This window comes from Protopterus annectens, chromosome 8.part1, assembly GCF_019279795.1.
Source record: "Protopterus annectens isolate FY-2018-M chromosome 8.part1, PAN1.0, whole genome shotgun sequence".
In the NCBI taxonomy this organism is placed as follows: domain Eukaryota; kingdom Metazoa; phylum Chordata; order Ceratodontiformes; family Protopteridae; genus Protopterus; species Protopterus annectens.
The window spans coordinates 523,830,865-523,849,372 of NC_056742.1; the positions used below are offsets into that span (position 1 = coordinate 523,830,865).

The window sequence follows — 18,508 nt, forward strand, 5'->3', positions numbered from 1 at the left end:
GACCGAGGACCCGCCTGACGGCAGGAGAACCCATCTGTTATGACTGTAGCTGTATTAGCACTCGAACATCTGCATTTATGGTAGGTACAAAACTGTACTTTTTGTACCTACCATAAATGTAGATGTTCAAGTATTCACCCTGCTGCAGTCCAAGTTACCCTCCCTCCATCCCCTCTGAACTAGCTGGACTTATCCATACCTTTCTATCCTATACAACCTCTGCGGTGTATTTGCTTGTGATTGAAAGTATTGTTTTATTTTTACATGTATATTTTTATACAGCAGTATGTATTGCCTACCTATTTGGGGGCACCTGACATGTGGGGCAAGAAAAACTGAAGAAAATGGCGTTGGATGCCTCTTGTGTACCCCTGGCGCACTGACGTCAGGGAGGAAGCGACAGCAACCGACGCCGGACCAAGACTTTGGAACTCGGGCCGACTGCGGGACTGCCTGACGGCAGGATAACCCCAAGTGTGATGACTGCAGCAGGGTGAACACTCGAACATCTACATTTATAGTAGGTACAAAACTGTACTTTATTTGCAAGGCAAATACTGCAAGCCTTGAGGTTCATGGCCTCCTGCATTTTTCTAATTCCATATGAGGAAACTGCAGTGGTATCTCAAAAGCCTATGGTGTCAACATTCACAGGATCTAGAAGCAGTGATTCCTATCATTCCTTGCCTACGCCTAGAGTTCCTTTGGTGGGCAGAGGCCTGCCACCAAAACAAGGGACTACCATTCACACAACCCCCTGCCGCCCAAACCTCAACAGACTCATCAGACTATGCATGCGGGGCCCACCTGACAGGGAAGTGCATTCAGGGCAAATGGAACCCAAGTCAAATGCACCTCCATATCAATCAAAAAGAAATGTTGGCTGTACAGAATGCTCTGACAGCCTTCAAGGACCACATTCTTCCAGGACAATTAGTGATAGACTGACAACACCACTGATGTTCGTGTTACACTGCTGCAGTCATCACACTTGGGTTATCCTGCCGTCAGGCGGTCCCGCAGTCGGCCAGAGTTCCAAAGTCTTGGTCTGGCGTCAGTTGCTGTCGCTTCTTCCCTGACGTCAGTGCGCCAGAGGTATATAATATGCATCCAACGCCATTTTCTTCAGTCTTTCTTGCCGCGCGGTGCCCGAAGCAGAAGCAGTTCGCAAGTGTCGGTCGGCCGACTCCTGAGATTTTCGAAGTCGAATTCAGATCCGAAGTCTTCAATAAAGCTAAGTACCCCGTTGGGGAAACCTTTTTCTTGCCTCAGACCGATGTCAGAAAAAGTTAATTGTATTTCTTGTTGGAAGCAAATACCTCATAAGGACTTCCACTCTTACTGTATTCCATGCCTAGGCCCTGATCACGACGTCACTAGCTGTCAGTTTTGTGCTAGATTTAACAAACGCACTATAAAAAGACGTTTTGATTTTGCTTTACACTACTTTGGCCGAAGGTTCAATTATACTATGCCGTCGGATCAGCCGACGACCTCAATACCGAAAAAGCGCAAAGACGAGGATAAAGACAGGCATCCGAGGTCCAAAACCGACGAAACCTCTTCTAGGCCAGTCGCCGGTTCTCAGTGAGGTGCTTTCGCAGCCCCTGACACCCACTACCTCAGAGCCACAGGCCGCTTCCGACTCCCATGTGGAGACATCTAGGCCTCTGGAAACTCAAGGTATTGGGCCTACAGAAACTAATCCCTCAGATGGGTCCGGAGCCGCTGAGCAGGCATCAACTTCTGAGGGTGTTTTCAGACCTTCACAACTTACCATTAAAACAACAGCCAAGACAAAGGTACCATTAAAGACAAAGAAACAAGTACAGCATTCACCTGGACAGTCCTCCATGCCTAAGAAACAGATGCTTAAAATGGTCGAAGACGTCATTACTCTAATCAGGGGTTCCTATCCCCCTCCTGAGAAAAGGCGTAGGCAGGATACAGTCTAGGACTCCTCTGATTAGGTTTCCATTTCCTCTGATTCCTCTTCAGACCAGGGATACTCTCTACCCCCCTATGAGGATTCTGATGCTGAAGAATCTATCTCTTCAGCCTCTCCTCCTGTGGATTATTCTTTTGGGGAAACTTTACATACCATGAGGGAGCATTTCCATTGGGAAAGTCAGGATTACTCAGAATCCAAGAAAAGGCTCAGGGATTTCCTCAGCACAGGCCCCTGGCTATTCCGCCTGTGCTAGATATTGTGGATGATGTGTTCTCTGAATCCAGCTTATCTCCTGACTCTTTGCCCCCTGCTCCAGCCAAGCCAGATAGATATAGAGTCCCTGACTCTCACAAGTTTCGTTACAAAAATCCTTCTGCTGATCCAGAAACTATTTCCCAGAGTCCGAAAGGGGTTAAGGCTTCCATTGCAAAAAATCCAGTACCCTCTTGACAGAGATTCCAGAGCTTTGGATAGATGGGGGAAGAAAGTATACACGTCTGCAACTTTAGCAGTAAGAGCTTTAAATTGCCAGTTTCACATGCTTAAGTACCAACAATATTTAATAGCTCAGTTAAAACAGAAAATGCTTGCAAGCTCAGAAGCTCCTGATTGTAAAGAAATCCAAGATTTATTACATGCAGTTGAACAGGTGGGAAAACATACTCTGCAATGTGGTTTTGATTCTTTAGAGGCCTCTTGTAGAGCCGCAGTTACAGGCTCTGTTATTCAAAGACATGCTTGGTTAAAAGAACAGAGTTTAACTGATCATGTTAAGGCAAAATATTATTGGATGCTCCTTTACAGCATGATACCTTGTGTGGTGTTAAGGCAGAAGAGGTGTTAAAGAAAATAAAGCTAAATCTATGTAAACAGTCAAGGATTTCTTACAGGTTACAGCCACCTCGGTTTAGCAGAAATTGGCCAACAAAGAATTGGTCCTTTTCAGTGTCAGGCCACAGAGAGGCAGATACAGACGCCCAAGAGGCAGATCTCAACCCCAAGGCTCAAATAGACAACAGTGGGGCACATCAACCCCAAAAGGAGGTGAGGACAAGTCTCAACCTTACAGGAAACAGTCACAATGACTTTCCTCTTCGTACGCCAAGCACGTCCCTTTTGGAAGCCCTGTTAGGGGGAAAGCTGGCACTTTTTTCTCAAAACTGGCAAACAATCACCCAAGACAAATGGGTTCTGAATATTGTGTCTCAAGGTTACAGATTCCACTTCCATACTATACCAAAGCTAAAAGGAATGCCAGACATGCCACAAAACCAATGGGCAGAGGCACAAAAACAAATTTCAGCCCTCATGGACTTGAGAGCTATTCAAAAAGTACCACAACAGGAACAAGGACAAGGATTTTACTCAAGACTCTTCCTGGTCCCCAGAAAGGACAAAGCCTGGAGGCCCATACTAGACCTTTCAATTCTAAATACTTACCTGGATATTCCGAAATTCAAAATGTTGACATTACAGCAGCTTCTACCCATGCTGGGCAAGAAGGCTTGGCTTGTTACTCTGGACCTCAGAGGCATACCTGCATGTCCCTATCAGACAAAATTGCAGAAGATACCTCAGATTCAAAGCTGGTACAATGCACTACCAATTCTCTGCACTGCCCTTTGGCTTATCTACTGCGCCTAGGGTCTTCACAAAGTGCCTGGCACCAGTAATTGCATTTTGCAGACAAAAAGGAATTCAGATATATCCATACCTGGATGACTGCCTCATTCAAGCAGAGACAAAGGACAATCTTCTACAGCATCTGGCGTTTGTAAAAAGGTTGCTAATTTGTCTTGGGTACACAGTAAACGAAAAGAAGTCAAAACCAGTGCCCTCACAACAGATTATATTCCTGGGTGCCAGCTTAAATACAATGGCCCAGATGGCTTACCTCATGCCAGACAAACAAGTTCAACTAACTCAATTTTTTCAACTACTGGCAAAAAAGTCCCATCTCCCTGCAAGGAAAATTCTGCAGGCCCTGGGATTCATGGCATCATGCATACTACTAATACTATATGCCAGACTGCATATGAGGAAATTACAGTGGTATCTAAAAAGTGTTTGGACTCAACACTCTCACAGTTTAGAAGCAGTAATACCAATGATTCCCTGCCTACAACAGGAGTTTCGATGGTGGGCACAGGCATGTCACCTAAACAAGGGTCAGCCTTTTACCCTACCCACAGCCAGGCAGACTCTAACAACAGATGCTTCGGATTACGCCTGGGGAGCACACATGGCAGGAAAATACATTCAGGGCAGGAAAATGCATTCAGGGCAAGTGGACCACAGACCAGATGCATCTTCACATCAATCAAAAAGAGATGTTGGCTGTTCAAAATGCCCTAACATCTTTCAAGGACCTTCTGCATCCAGGACAATTATTATTAAAGACAGACAACACCACAATAATGTGGTACATAAACAAGCAAGGGGGCACTCATTCTTATCGCCTATGCAGGTAAGCCATGACCTTGTGGAACACAGCTCTAACGTATCAAGTTCACCTGCAAGCGCAATTCCTGCCAGGGAAGAAAAATACTCTGGCAGACGATCTAAGCAGAAATATTATGGACCCTCACGAATGGAAATTGAAGCCACATATCTTCAGCATGGTAACGCAAAAATGGGGATGCCCAGACATAGATCTTTTTGCCTCCCCACTGAATTGCCAACTACCAAAATTCTGCACAAGGACTTATCACAAACAAGCATGGAAAGTGGATGCTCTTCTGTTCAGCTGGAAAAACCTAAAAGTTTATGCCTGCCCGCCACTGCCTCTCCTTTCAAAGGTACTCCTAAAAGCCAGACAAGAAAAAACACAGATGATCCTGATTGCTCCAGACTGGCCACGCCAGCACTGGTACCCTATCTTAAGGAACTTAGCTCAAGGCCCACCATGGATTTTGCCTCAAATTCCACACCTTCTGACTCAACAAAACAATCAGATCCTGCACGGTCAGCTCAAAACCCGAAACCTGACTGCATGGCAGATTCATTAGTCAAACGGGCAACACCTCTCTAAAGCTGTTATGGATGTCATTTTGGAGGCCAGGAGGCCTAGCACCAGGGAAGCTTACTCAGACAAATGGAAAAGATTCTGCGCCTGGAACCAGGCTCAAAGCCTTGACCCTCTTGTTCCAAACATTCCTCAGATTTTGCAATACTTAACGGAGATGCTGGACAGAGGCCTATCCTTCTCATCAATTAAGATCCACGCCTCTGCCATTTCAGCACATTACAACACGGATCCTCCTGTATTCTCTCATCCCTTGCTAAAGCAGTACCTCAGAGGGGCTAAAACCGCCCCGGAGAGCACCAACACTAACTTGGGACCTCAATTTAGTTTTGGAAAAACTAACCCTGTCACCTTTTGAGCCAGCCAATACAGCCAATCTAAACTTTTTATCATGGAAAACAGCTCTGCTCCTGGCAGTAACTTCAGCACGAAGAGTCTCAGAGCTACAGGCATTAATGGCAGTGGAACCTTTTATAATTTTTCATCAGGACAGGGTTTCTTTAAGGACAAACCCTACCTTTATGCCAAAGGTGGTATTTAGTGTGGCTCTTAACCAAACCATCCATTTGCCAACTTTTTATCCAAACCCCCAGAATAAAGGGGAGAAACTTCTGCATTCTTTGGACATACACAGGCAGCTATGCTTCTACTTGGACAAAACAAAAGCTTTCAGAAAAACTGAACTGTTTGTAGCATATGCTGCAGGATCACAAGGCAAGGCTATCTCAAAGCAGACTATATCCAAATGGATAGGACACTGTATTCGTTACTGCTACACACAGCATGGAAAATCAGTCCCAAATAACATTAGGCTACATTCCACCAGGGCAACAGCCACTTCAACAGCCTTTCTCAGAGAAGTACCTACCAAGGAAATTTTGGAGGCTGCAACTTGGAGTTCAGTGCACACCTTTACTAGGCATTACCACCTGCCTCTTTACTCTAAATCCAGAGCAGGATTTGCCACTGCAGTTCTGCAGGGCCTCATAGCCAATCCTAACTCTTTATAGACCAGCCACCCAACCTTAGCTTTGGGATTCTACCCAAGTGTAATGACTGCAGCAGTGTAACACGATGAACATAATACAGTTTTGTACATACCATAAATGTAGATGTTCGAGTGTTCACACTGCTGCAGTCCAGGATGTCCTTCAAGGATGCATCTGCAGTCTTTACAAATGGGTTGTCCTGTTGTCAGGCAGCCCTTCGGTCGGCCGGATTCCAAAGTCTGGGTCTGGCTTCGGCTGGTGTCCACTTCACCCGACGTCATTGCGGCAGTTATTCGGGTATAAAGGCATCAGCCGACGCCATTTTCCTCCGTCTTTCTTGCCGCGTGGCCAAGCAGAAGCTGTTCGCAAGTGCCGGTCGGTCAGATCCAGAGATTACTACTACCGAATACTACTTCGAAGACTTCTATAAAGCTAAGTACCCCGTTGGGGACTCTTTCTTGCCTCAGCCGATGTCAGAGAAAGTTAATAATTGTTTATCTTGTGAGAAACAAATACCTCATAAGGATTTCCACTCCTATTGCATACATTGTTTAGGCCCAGACCACGACGTAGCAGCTTGTTTAGCCTGCACTTCTTTTAACCGACGGACGCTTAGACGTCGGTCGGACTTTGCTGAACAGATTTTCGGCTGCGATTTTGCCTACATTATGCCGTCGGATCCTCTGACTACGCAAATAACCAAAAAATGCAAAAAGGACTGACATTCGCGGTCCGCGGTTTCGGCCGAAACCGCGGTTAAGCAAACCACGAGTGTCTTGGTTTCGGCCGAAACCGAGCAAGCGGTTCTTTCTTCAGCCGATAACTTGCCTTCTACCGAGGCCTCTTCTAACCTGGTAGAAACGGCTTCTGAAATCCAACCTTCTGTTGCGGTTTCACAGGATTTATCAGACACCATTCCCCTGGATGTTTCAACCCCTGCAAGTGGAGCTGCTAGGCCTCCCCCAGCTATGTCTATTAAGGCCTTTGCCAGGGCTAAAGCAGACAAAGCATCAAAACCTGTGCCTGCCAAGCCCCCCTCTCACAGGCCCAGCACCAGCTCCCATATGCTCTCTTTGGCTGAGGATCTCATCTCTTTAATTCGTGGAGCCCAGCCTCATCCAGTCAGGGCCTCTCTCCCTCCTCCAGAAAAGAGGCCTAGAGCAGAGCCCCCTGAGCCAGTAACCACAGATGATTCCTCTGATGACTCAGAACATACAGACCCTCCTGAGGCTTCTTATTCTCCTTACGAAGACTCTGATGCTGAGGAGTCCATCCCTTCAGCCTCTCCTCCTGAGGAATTTTCCTTTGGGGAAACCTTGCATGCTATGAGGGAACAATTTCAATGGCAGGGCCAAGATTTCTCAGACTCTAGAAAAAGGCTTAGGACCTTTCTACATTTGCCACAGCATAGGCCCTTAGCTATACCTCCAGTTCTTTCTGTTGTGGATGATGCATTTAATGATGCTTGCTCTGCTCCTGATTCCTTACCTCCGGCTCCTGCTAAGCCCGATAGGTACTACAGGGTCCCGGACACTCATCACCACTTATATAAGGCTCCTTCCCAGGGTCCTAAAGCTGTAGCAGCTACTACTTCTAAAAACCCCCTCCCCTCTGAAAGGGAATCCAGGTCCTTAGAGAGATGGGGTAAAAAAGTTTGCACCTCTGCTACCTTGTCAGTCAGAGCTTTGAACTGCCAATTTCATATGATTCAATATCAAGAGTTTATGCTTGACCAGTTGACTAAAAAGCTGTCCTCTGAAGAATCTTTAGATAAAAAGTATGTTCAAGAAATGGTACATAACATACAGCAGGTTAGTAACCATTCTTTAAAATGTGGCTATGATGCACTGGAGGCTTCCTTTAGATCAGCCATGACAGGCACAGTTATCAGGAGGCATGCATGGTTGAAAGAACAGGCATTACCAGACCATGTCAAATCTAAGCTTTTGGATGCACCTATGGACAAGGTCAATTTATTTGGTTCCCCTGCACAGCAGGTACTAAAAAAAATGGAAGAGAAAGCAAAATCTGTGCAAACAGTGAAAGATTTCTTACAAGTTCAACCTCCAAGGTTTAGCAGGAACTGGCCCTCCAAGAATTGGTCCTTTCCGGACGCCTCTAAGGCACAAAGAGGCAGGAATAGGCGCTCTAGAGGCAGAAACCAATCCAGGGGTGCCTACAGGGGTCGCCAGTGGCAGGGTAACAGCCAACGAGGCACGGATACAGCCACCACCACTACAACAACTCAATCACAGTGACTTGGCAGTGACACCGCCTACCAGGGAACAACTAGAAGCACCCTTAGGCGGAAAGCTAACCTTATTTTCAAGAAACTGGCACTGCATTACAAGAGAAAAATGGATTTTGCAAACTATAGACCAAGGTTACAGGTTCCATTTCCATACTCTACCAGGAAAGAGAGGAATGCCAAACCTACCACCTACTCAAAGGACAGAAGCTCTAAAACAAATATCTCAATTATTAAGAATGAGAGCTGTGGAAAAGGTACCATCTATGGAGCAAGGAAAGGGATTTTACTCCAGACTCTTCCTGGTACCCAGAAAAGAGAACAAATGGAGGCCTATTCTAGACCTGTCCACTTTAAACACTTTCCTCATTGTTCCAAAATTCAAAATGCTGACCCTACAGCAGCTTTTTCCCATGCTGGGCAAGGAGTCTTGGCTGGTAACTCTAGATCTCAAGGAGGCATACCTGCACGTCCCCATAAGACCAATTTGCAGAAGATACCTCAGATTTCTTGCAGGATCAGAGCATTATCAATTCTCAGCATTGCCCTTTGGCTTATCTACTGCGCCCAGAGTGTTCACGAAATGCCTGGCATCAGTAATCGCTCATTGCAGACTTCAGGGGATTCAAATCTATCCCTACCTGGACGACTGCCTGATACAAGCGGACAACAAAAACAAACTAACAGAAGACTTACAGAGAGTCATCTACCTGCTGCAAGCCCTGGGATATACAGTCAATACAAAAAAGTCAAGGCTGATTCCATCCCAAAGAATAACCTTTCTGGGTGCAGAACTGGACACATCAAAACAAATGGCATTCCTAACTGCAGAAAAGAAAGAGGAACTTCCTCTCTATTTCTTGGCATTAACAAAGCAGAACCATCTAACTGCAAGAAAAGTGCTACAAGCTCTAGGCTTCATGGCATCCTGCATAATACTGGTCCCTCATGCCAGGCTGCATATGAGAAAGCTACAGTGGTACCTAAAGAATTTGTGGTCCCAGCACAAGCACAGCCTAGAAGCCAAAATTCCGATGATCCCATGCCTGAAGCAAGAGTTCCTATGGTGGGCTCAGGGCTGCCAATCAAACACAGGATTGCCCTTCAGCAAAAGTCAACCAAGACAAACCATCACGACAGATGCCTCAGACCTCGGTTGGGGGGCACACATGCTGGGCAAGTGCATTCAAGGCCTATGGACTCAAGACCAGCTGCATCTGCACATAAATCTAAAAGAAATGATGGCAGTAAAATTGGCAATCCAGGCATTCAGACCTTTTCTCCAAGAAGGCCAGTTGATGATAAGGACAGACAACACCACAGTTATTTGGTACATCAACAAACAGGGAGGCACACACTCATACCCTCTATGCCGGCTGGCACTGGACCTATGGGATGTGGCTCTGAGCTACAACATTCAGTTACAGGCAATTTATGTACCAGGGAAGGAAAACATTCTAGCAGACATATTGAGCAGAACTACCAACAGATGCCCACGAATGGATGCTGCATCCGGACATCTTCAAAACCATCACAAGAAAATGGGGATTACCACAAATAGACTTGTTTGCATCCCCATTCAATCACCAGTTGAAGAAATTCTGCACAAGGACTTACCACCCACTTGCTTGGAAGGTGGACTCCCTATCTTTCAGTTGGAAAAGCCTGACAGCATACGCATTCCCACCACTTCCTTTGATGCACAAGGTGCTTCTGAAGATCAAAGAGGAACGTCCGAGGATCATTCTGATAGCCCCAGACTGGCCAAGACAACATTGGTATCCACTGCTCAGGAGCATGTCCCGGGAACAAATATGGACACTGCCCCTGATCCCGTTACTGCTAACACAGAACAACTACAACATCCTGCATCCAAACCTAAAAACCCTGCAGCTAACTGCCTGGAACATTACAGAACAGCAATTAACCCAAATTTATCCCAAAGGGTTAAAGACATAATCCTGGAGGCTCGTAGACCTTCAACAAGAAAGAATTATGCAGCAAAATGGAAAAGATATCTCATTTGGAGTACTGCAAAGGGGCAAGATGTGACACTGGTGAACATAGCCAACATCCTGGAGTACTTGGCGGAGCTCTTCCATACAGGCCTGTCCTATTCTTCCATCAAGATACATGCATCAGCTATTTCAGCAGAATACAGCTTGGATCCTCCTGTCTTCTCGCATCCTCTGCTCAGACAGTTTCTGAGAGGAATTAAAAATGTAAAACCTCCCAGGAAACCTCCATTGCCAGCATGGGACTTGAACTTTGTGCTAGAAAAACTGACTCTTCCTCCTTTCGAACCAGCAGCAACAGCAGAATTACAATACTTATCCTGGAAGACTGCTTTCCTGCTGGCAATAACTTCAGCAAGAAGGGTCTCTGAACTACAGGCATTAATGGCAGTGCAACCCTTCCTGATCTTCCATCAAGATAGAGTGTCCTTGAGAACAAATCCTACATTTATGCCTAAGGTGGTATCCAGAGTCTCTTTAAATCAGGCTATCCACCTTCCTACATTCTTCCCCAACCCACAGAACAGGGAGAAAGGCTCTTACATACCTTGGATGTACACAGACAATTACGCTACTACCTGGACAGGACAAAAACAATAGAAAAACTGACCAGCTTCTGGTAGCATATGCAGCAGGAAAGGAAGGAAAACCAATTTCTAAACAGACAATCTCCAAATGGATAGGAAATTGCATTAGATTTTGTTACTCCTACCATGGAAAGAAAACTCCAGAGAACATCAGGCCTCACTCCACAAGGGCTACAGCCACTACCACAGCTTTCTTACGAGGAGTGGCTACCAAGGACATTATAGAGGCTGCTACTTGGACCTCCGTGCATACATTTGCCAAGCATTATAACTTACCTCTATACTCTAGATCCCGTGCTGGTTTTGCCACTGCTGTTTTGCAAGGGATCCTAACTACACCATAATCTCTTCTCATTTCCTCCTCCCCTAGTTTAGCTTTGGTATTCTACCCATTTGTAAAGACTGCAGATGCATCCTTGAAGGACATAGTACAGTTTTGTACCTACCATAAATGTAGATGTCCGAGAGGAATGCATCTGCAGTCAGGATTACCCACCCTCCTTCCCTCTGAGGTACTCCTAGGGTATTTGCCAATCTTCAGATAGCTTGGGGGGGGATCTATTATGGTGTATTTGTTTGTATATATGTACATACATGCTTATTTTGTGTGTTTGCTCTCTACTATTTGGAAACTTTGGCATTTATCCAAATTTAGCCATCCAAGAGGGCACCTGGCATCTGGGGCAAGAAACACTGAGGAAAATGGCGTCGGCTGATGCCTTTATACCCGAATAACTGCCGCAATGACGTCGGGTGAAGTGCGACACCAGCCGAAGCCAGACCCAGACTTTGGAATCCGGCCGACCGAAGGGCTGCCTGACGACAGGACAACCCATTTGTAAAGACTGCAGATGCATTCCTCTCGGACATCTACATTTATGGTAGGTACAAAACTGTACTTTACCTTCCCTCCATCCCCTCTGAACTAGCTGGACTTATATCTGTACCTTTCTATCCTATACAACCTTTGTGGTGTATTTGCTTGTTAACTGAAGGTATTGTTTTTATTTTATATGTATATTTTTTATTAGCAATATGTATTGCCTACCTACTTGGAGGCACCTGGCATCTGGGGCAAGAAAAACTGAAGAAAATGGCATCGGATGCATCTTGTATACCCCTGGCGCACTGACGTCAGGGAAGAAGCGACAGCAACCGACGCCGGACCAAGACTTTGGAACTCTGGCCGACTGCGGGACCGCCTGACTGCTGGATAACCCAAGTGTAATGACTGCAGCAGTGTGAACACTTGAACATCTACATTTATGGTAGGTACAAAACTGTACTTTTCTGAGATTTAAGCTTTGATGGCATCTCCACATTTCCTGGTTTTCCACGAGGATAGGGTCTCTCTGTATACCAGTCCTTTTTTGTGCCCAAGGTGGTGAAGGAGTTGTCTCTTAATCTATTCAATTGCCCACTTTCTACCCATCTCCTCAATCCTCCAGTGAAAGGATCTTACACACCTTGGATGTACATGGACAGCTCAGATTTTATTTGGACATGTCTAAGGCTATCAGAAAGTCTGATCGACTGTTTTCATCTCAGGGCTCTGGGTTTGCTATCTCTCAAAGTTTCTTCTTGGATTCCTAAGGCTTTTTTTTTTTGTTATGATTTCCATGGTAAGACTCTTCCTGCTCCTGTTAGAGTGCACTCCACTAGGTCTGTGGCTTCCTTAGGTGTGTTCTTTAAAGCCCTGGATACCAGTTCTATTTTAGAGGTTGCTACATGGTGGTCTGTGCATACTTTCACCAAACATTACAAGTTGGATAGTATTTCTTTATCTAGAGCAGGGTTTGTTAGAGCCATTCTCCATGGCTTTGTTGAAAGCTCCTCTGCTCCTTCCTGTTCCCAGGATTCTTACCAAGCTTTGGTACTCTCCCACATGTAAAGAATACTGCAACAATGAATAGAAGGACATAAAATAGTTGTTTATATCTTATCATAACCATAGATGTCTTTCTCATCTATGTTGCTGTATTCTGTCCCTCCCCCATTCTCCCATAACTTGGTTCTTTCCTTGGATGACATATTATTGCTCCGTAGGTTTCGTGTTCCTTCTGGGGCATTATAGTTTTGAGGATTGTATGTCCAGACATCCTTTTATGTCTGACGTCAGCACATACGTGTGACATCCCACATACCTTTCAGTAGGTAAAATTTGTATGCTGGCCGGATGTCTGATTGCTTTGGTGGAGGACTTCCCACATGTAAACAATACTGCAACATAGAAGTGAAGGACATCTATGATTATGGTAAGATTTTGTACTAATTTTATTTTTTTGTATATATACAACAGTGGAACTAAAAACAGATTCATACAGATATAACGTTAAAAGTGTTAAACATAATGCAGTGTAGTAACTCGCTAAGATGTACATGTACACTAGGGAGTGCACTTTGCTAGTAGCTGGAACTCTGCAAAAAAATGTGAAGTGAAAGGAAAAGATTAGTACATACTGATTTTTAATCTGAGTTACTCATGCTTCTTCTGATGTACAAGCAGCCGCTCCTAAAAAATAGCGCATTTGTCTAGTGGTATCATTACATACCAAACTAGAAGATGAAAAAGGAACAGAAGAGCGTGTGTCTACTAATGCTCCAACCTTCTGTCACACACTTGCTTTCTATGGAAATACTCGCAGGTCAGGAAGTCAGTACAGGCTAGTATGCAAAAATCAGAATTCAGCAAAACATGAAAGAAAGGGAAATGTAATTTTCACTACTGTTTGTCTCACTCAGATGCTTTCTGTAGGTAGAAGCCATGTCATAAAATTGCTGTAGTTGGCTAAGATTCACCTTCACCACAGAATAAAATAAATGAAAGAAAAAAAAAACTCTTGTTTACTAATGTTTTAAAAGCCTTGCATTACTAATATACTTAGAGTAACAGCAGCAGTCAGGTCATAAAATTCCTGAAAAAGACTACTTTTACCAATGGGTAAAATGCACAGATTAAACTAATGAATGGCTCATAGGGAGAGCTGTTGTCAGTACAACTGCAGTTTGAGATGGAGTTTGGCTAGCACCTTTGAAACTTCTGCAGGCACTGTTCCCCCCACCCCCCTCAGCCAAAGGTAGGCATGCTCAGAAAGGCAAACTTGAAGTGTAAAGACAGGCTGGATCACAACAAAAGCATTCCTGGGGATTGTCCCTTTAAGAACAAGTCAGTGTTCTTCACTGTCTCACACTAGTAACTTTTGAAAGTTGTCATATGCAAGTCACATCTTCAAGCTTATAACATTTCAATTTGGTATCTTGCTACGTTCAATATAAAGAAGATGCCATCCATTGCCATTTTCAGCTGTTTCCTGCTTAGAGTACGCAAGTGCCTCACCAGAACTAGGCAGTTAAGTTCCCTGTTGTAGAACTTTTCCTCTCTGTTGCCCTTGTGATTGTGAGACTTAGTTTTTTTTTGCTTTTGTACTTTGGTGAGCATGTGTCAGGCTTAAGGTGGCATGTCCACCCAACAGAATTTGTACACTAAGGCATCGACTCCCAGATAGGGACTTTTGAGTCCCTGTGCGAGTTCTTCCTGTATTTTCCTATAACGTCTTCCTATGGATTTTGTGATGCACAAATGTACATAAATAAGGCAAAGACAGTTTATCCAGTTGTATTTTTTCAAAAAGAACCTGGAGGCAATTTTGTGCCAAGCTGCAGTGTTGGACAACCCAGTCATATGTTCAGGTGGCACATATGAACACAGTAAACATGTGGAGAAGCTGCCCCCCCCCCTTAAAAAGCAAAAATGTGAGGCCAGAAACAACTCATCCATCCTGGTTGACCTTCCGAGGTTCAACTATGTCTGTTCTATGAAGGTACTGCCTATCTTTGGGAATGTTTCCTCAGATGCTGCCACATCGTTGACTGCAAATATATCCTCCTGAGCCAAAGTTAAGAAACCAGTGATTGTTTCAGATGCCATTCCTCACTTGTGTGGCTTGATGTGCATTTTATGGTTATTTCATGGGAATTTGGAAATTTCCACTGTCCCTAGTTCGAGAATACACAGAATCATAGGGTTAAAATCAGTCCCATCTTCTGCAGTGGTACTTTCCACTCTGTTGGGGATCTAGACATCAGGGGTTCAAGGGACTGCCATTGTAAAGGCCTTATCATTGTAAGTAATTGCTATGTAAATTGTTATTCACTATGTAATCCAATGTATATACTGTCTGTTTATTTTAACTGTGGAGCTTTTCTCCCCGGGCCTCCGCTGAAAATGGACCTACGTCCAGTCGGACACTCCTGGTCAACAAATTTAAATAAATAAATAAATTGTCTGCTGGACATGTTCAGAGAAGCCCACAAACCACATTTTCCAGTTTCCCTGTCAGAATTTGTATGAATTGGCCCAGGACTTCTACTTTTCCAGAATCTGCAGCCAGGCTAGCCCAGCTGTCCACTTGAGGTTGACCTTCTTCAGAAGAAAGAGCCAGCTTTTGTTCTGCGAGAGAATTGGCAACCTGATGCTGAAGGAGAGGAATAATTGATTTAATATCTCTGGTGTTCTCTGGGTAGGCTGTGACCTGAACAATGGGACATCCCCATTTTCTGGTTCTCATTTGCAGGGACTTTATTTTTAGTTATGGACAACTTGGAGTGGGAAACCAGGGAGATCTGTGCTGAAGGAATGAGACCTTTTGGGCTTTGGACCCCTGCTGTTACTGTAGTTTTTTAGGTATGTGTAGATGCTTTTCAACCCAACATCATTTGATCAGAGTCTCAGTTTCTCATGTCTAGGAAGCTAGACCAGTTTTACAGGGTCCAGGGTCCTTCTAAATACTTGCACGAAAATTCAGTACCAATTCCAGAAGTGATGTCTATTGATGCTTTTAGGAAGGCATAATTGATTTCTTCCCAAAATCTTATCAAGAGACCAGAAGAGTAAGTAAAGTCTTGAACTAGTTTTAGAGGAAAGCTTACAGTTCAGCTGTGGCCCTTGAGTCTCTAAATTGTCATACTTGTAGTTAGGTAGCAGGGTGAAAGCTTCTAGGGGATGTTGAATGCTATTATGGAGGTCCCCAAGGGAGAGCAAAAGGTGAAAATTGTTCATATTTCCTCATGTGAGTGATGTGCTGTTCCATTTCAGTTTTTCATTTCTCCATTGTCTAGGTCTTTTGGTTGCCATAATTAGCCGGACAAAGGAAGATTTGGCCTCCCTTTTTAAGTACTACTTTGTGTTGATGGGTAGGGTAGATAGCTTAGATACAGAGGTGCCATTTGCAGATTTTATTGTGGAAATCTAGGTAGCAAATGTAACCATTTGGCAAGGTGTTAACAGAAGAATACCATGTTAACTTCCAAGCTGCTGGAAATCTGGTCTTAACTCATTTAAATTTTTTTTTTTTTTTTTATAACAGAAATGGAATGCAAAAGAAATATTGAAAATGCGTAGGAACCTGTGCATCATCTCCAGCTTGCAAAGGATAGTGATGTCTCATGGAGGACTGAAAGCTGAAGCATTGGGGTCCATTTGAAACATTGACAATTTTTTTTACTGCTTATTTTTTAATTTAGGAGCTAAAAAGTTCATGTTGTACAAATTTATGATGTACTTGCTCACTGTATATTTGAAAACAGTTTAAATTTACAATGGTGTTCATTGTAAAATGTTTATTTAGATTGAATAGCTGTATTCAAATAAATGTTCTTAATATACTGTGAAGTGGTTTTGTATTCATTTTTGTATTTAATTTGATTGTAGTTAAAAGCATCTGTAGACATTATGTGCTAGCCAAGTTATCTGTAGACATTATGTGCTAGCCAAGTCCTAATTTATGTGAAAATATAAATCCTTCGTGTGGTGCTGTCCCAGCAAAAGTCGTAAGGCACTCCTTCCATATAGTACATGCAACCCCTCGGTTGTCAACAAGGAAGCACTTGAAGACCTTGTCCAGATGTTCTTTATTTAGATCACAGTTGCAGTAGTCCTTAATACTGGGACTTTGCCACTGCGTTTCTCCTGTATGTATAGCCCAATTACTAGGAGACAGGAACCTTCCTCTCGGCATACTATGCCTGTGTGTTACAGTAAGAAGTGGGCATCCATCTATAACATCTCAGAACTTTCTTGTTGCAATTCATTGCAGATGCCTCAGAACCCCTTTTATCAAGAACCCACTTTAGGGATTGGAAAACGGAAGTACCCCTTGGGGGGACAGCTCTTTTTTTTTTTGCTTTGCTAGTTGGTCTTGTAATCTTTTTCTTTTCTTTCTTTTTTTACATCTTCATTGAATTATCACTTATGACATAAGCAGTCATATGTTTATATAAATTAAAACAAACCATATTGACCTATTTTCAGTTCCAGAAATTGTGTATCTTCTATACAGTCATTGTCAGTCAGCCATTGTATAGCTCATTCAAATCCTACCTTCCCTTTAAACATCATTCCTCCAAAATATTCAGCATGTGTTTTCCACAATTCCCATTTTTTTCTATGCAATTGGCTCCTACTCTCTTCTAAAGATTCCACTTGTGTTTCTGTTACTATATTCACTCCTTTTAGTACGGTTGGGTTAGACCTTGATATCTATTTTCTAGTAATTGCTTTTTTTGGCAGACACCATAGTTAAACTCAAGGCCTTATGTCTAGGCAATTCCGATCCTTTATCACATCTCAAAAAAAAGATGAATTCCTTAGTTAATCCAATTTGCTTACCCAGTATTTCTGACAGAGTAGTCTGCAGGGAATGTTTGAATGAATCTGCCAACTTATTATACTCCCAAAAAATCTTTTCCGAGTTGCTCTTACTTTACCATCACACCATTTGCAGTCTACCTGAGTAAAAAATTTTTGAAATGTGCTTGGGGTATAAAAGTACCTATGCAAACACTTCTGAGCAAAGATCCTAGGTTTTCTAGACTTTGCATATTTGGGAGCCGTACATACATCCTCCCATTGTTTGTGAACTGCTTAACCAGTCTCTCTTCCCAATCCTTTCTAACCTCTTCTGATTGATTCCTATGGTTATCCTGCTATATTTTGTACACCTTACTAATTATACCTTTGATAACAGCCGATGTTCTTCGTGTTTTACTGTTGCAGTCATTACATTTGGGTAATCTGCTGGCAGGTTGCCCTCAGTCGGCCTGAATAACAAAGTCTTGGGTCCTGCGTCTGTTGCTGCCTCCTCTTACATGACGTCAGGTCATCAGGAGTATTAAACATGCAGCCGACGCCATTTTCTTTAGTCTTTCTTGCCACGCGGTGCCCGAAGCAGAAGCAATTCGCAAGTGCCGGTCGGCCGACTCCTGAAATTTTCGCATTCGAGTTTCAGAACCGAAGTCCTCAAAGCTAAGTACCCCGTTGGGGAAACTTTTTCTTGCTCCTTACCGATGTCAGTAAAAGTTAATAATTGCATTACTTGTGGGAAGCAAATACCTCATAAGGATTTTCATTTGTACTGTATTCCTTGTCTAGGCCCAGATCATAATGTGCCTTGCTGTCGGTTTTGTGCTAGATTTAACCAATGCACTATTAAACATCGGTATATTTTTGCTTCAAAATATTTTGGATCCAGATTTAATTACCCAGAAATGTCGTCTGATAGCAATCAGACTACCAGAGTTCACAAAAACGCAAAGAAAAAGACAGACACAGACTGTCGAGGTCCAAAACCGACGAAGCTTCTCCTAAGCCAGTCGCCGGTACTCAGTGAGGCACTTTCGAAGCCCCTGATACCCG

General features: G+C 43.7%; 1 protein-coding gene across 2 annotated transcripts in view; it reads left to right on the top strand.

Moving 5' to 3' along the window:
- The window catches only part of LOC122810428 (zinc finger protein 638-like), a 996,881-nt gene extending 980,401 nt beyond the window's left edge, over positions 1-16,480 (top strand). For both annotated transcript variants that reach the window (XM_044082041.1, XM_044082042.1), the window contains one exon: positions 16,182-16,480. The gene's annotated coding sequence lies outside the window, so the exon portion shown is untranslated. The remainder of the gene's footprint in view (positions 1-16,181) is intronic.
- The last annotated feature ends 2,028 nt before the right edge of the window (positions 16,481-18,508 follow it).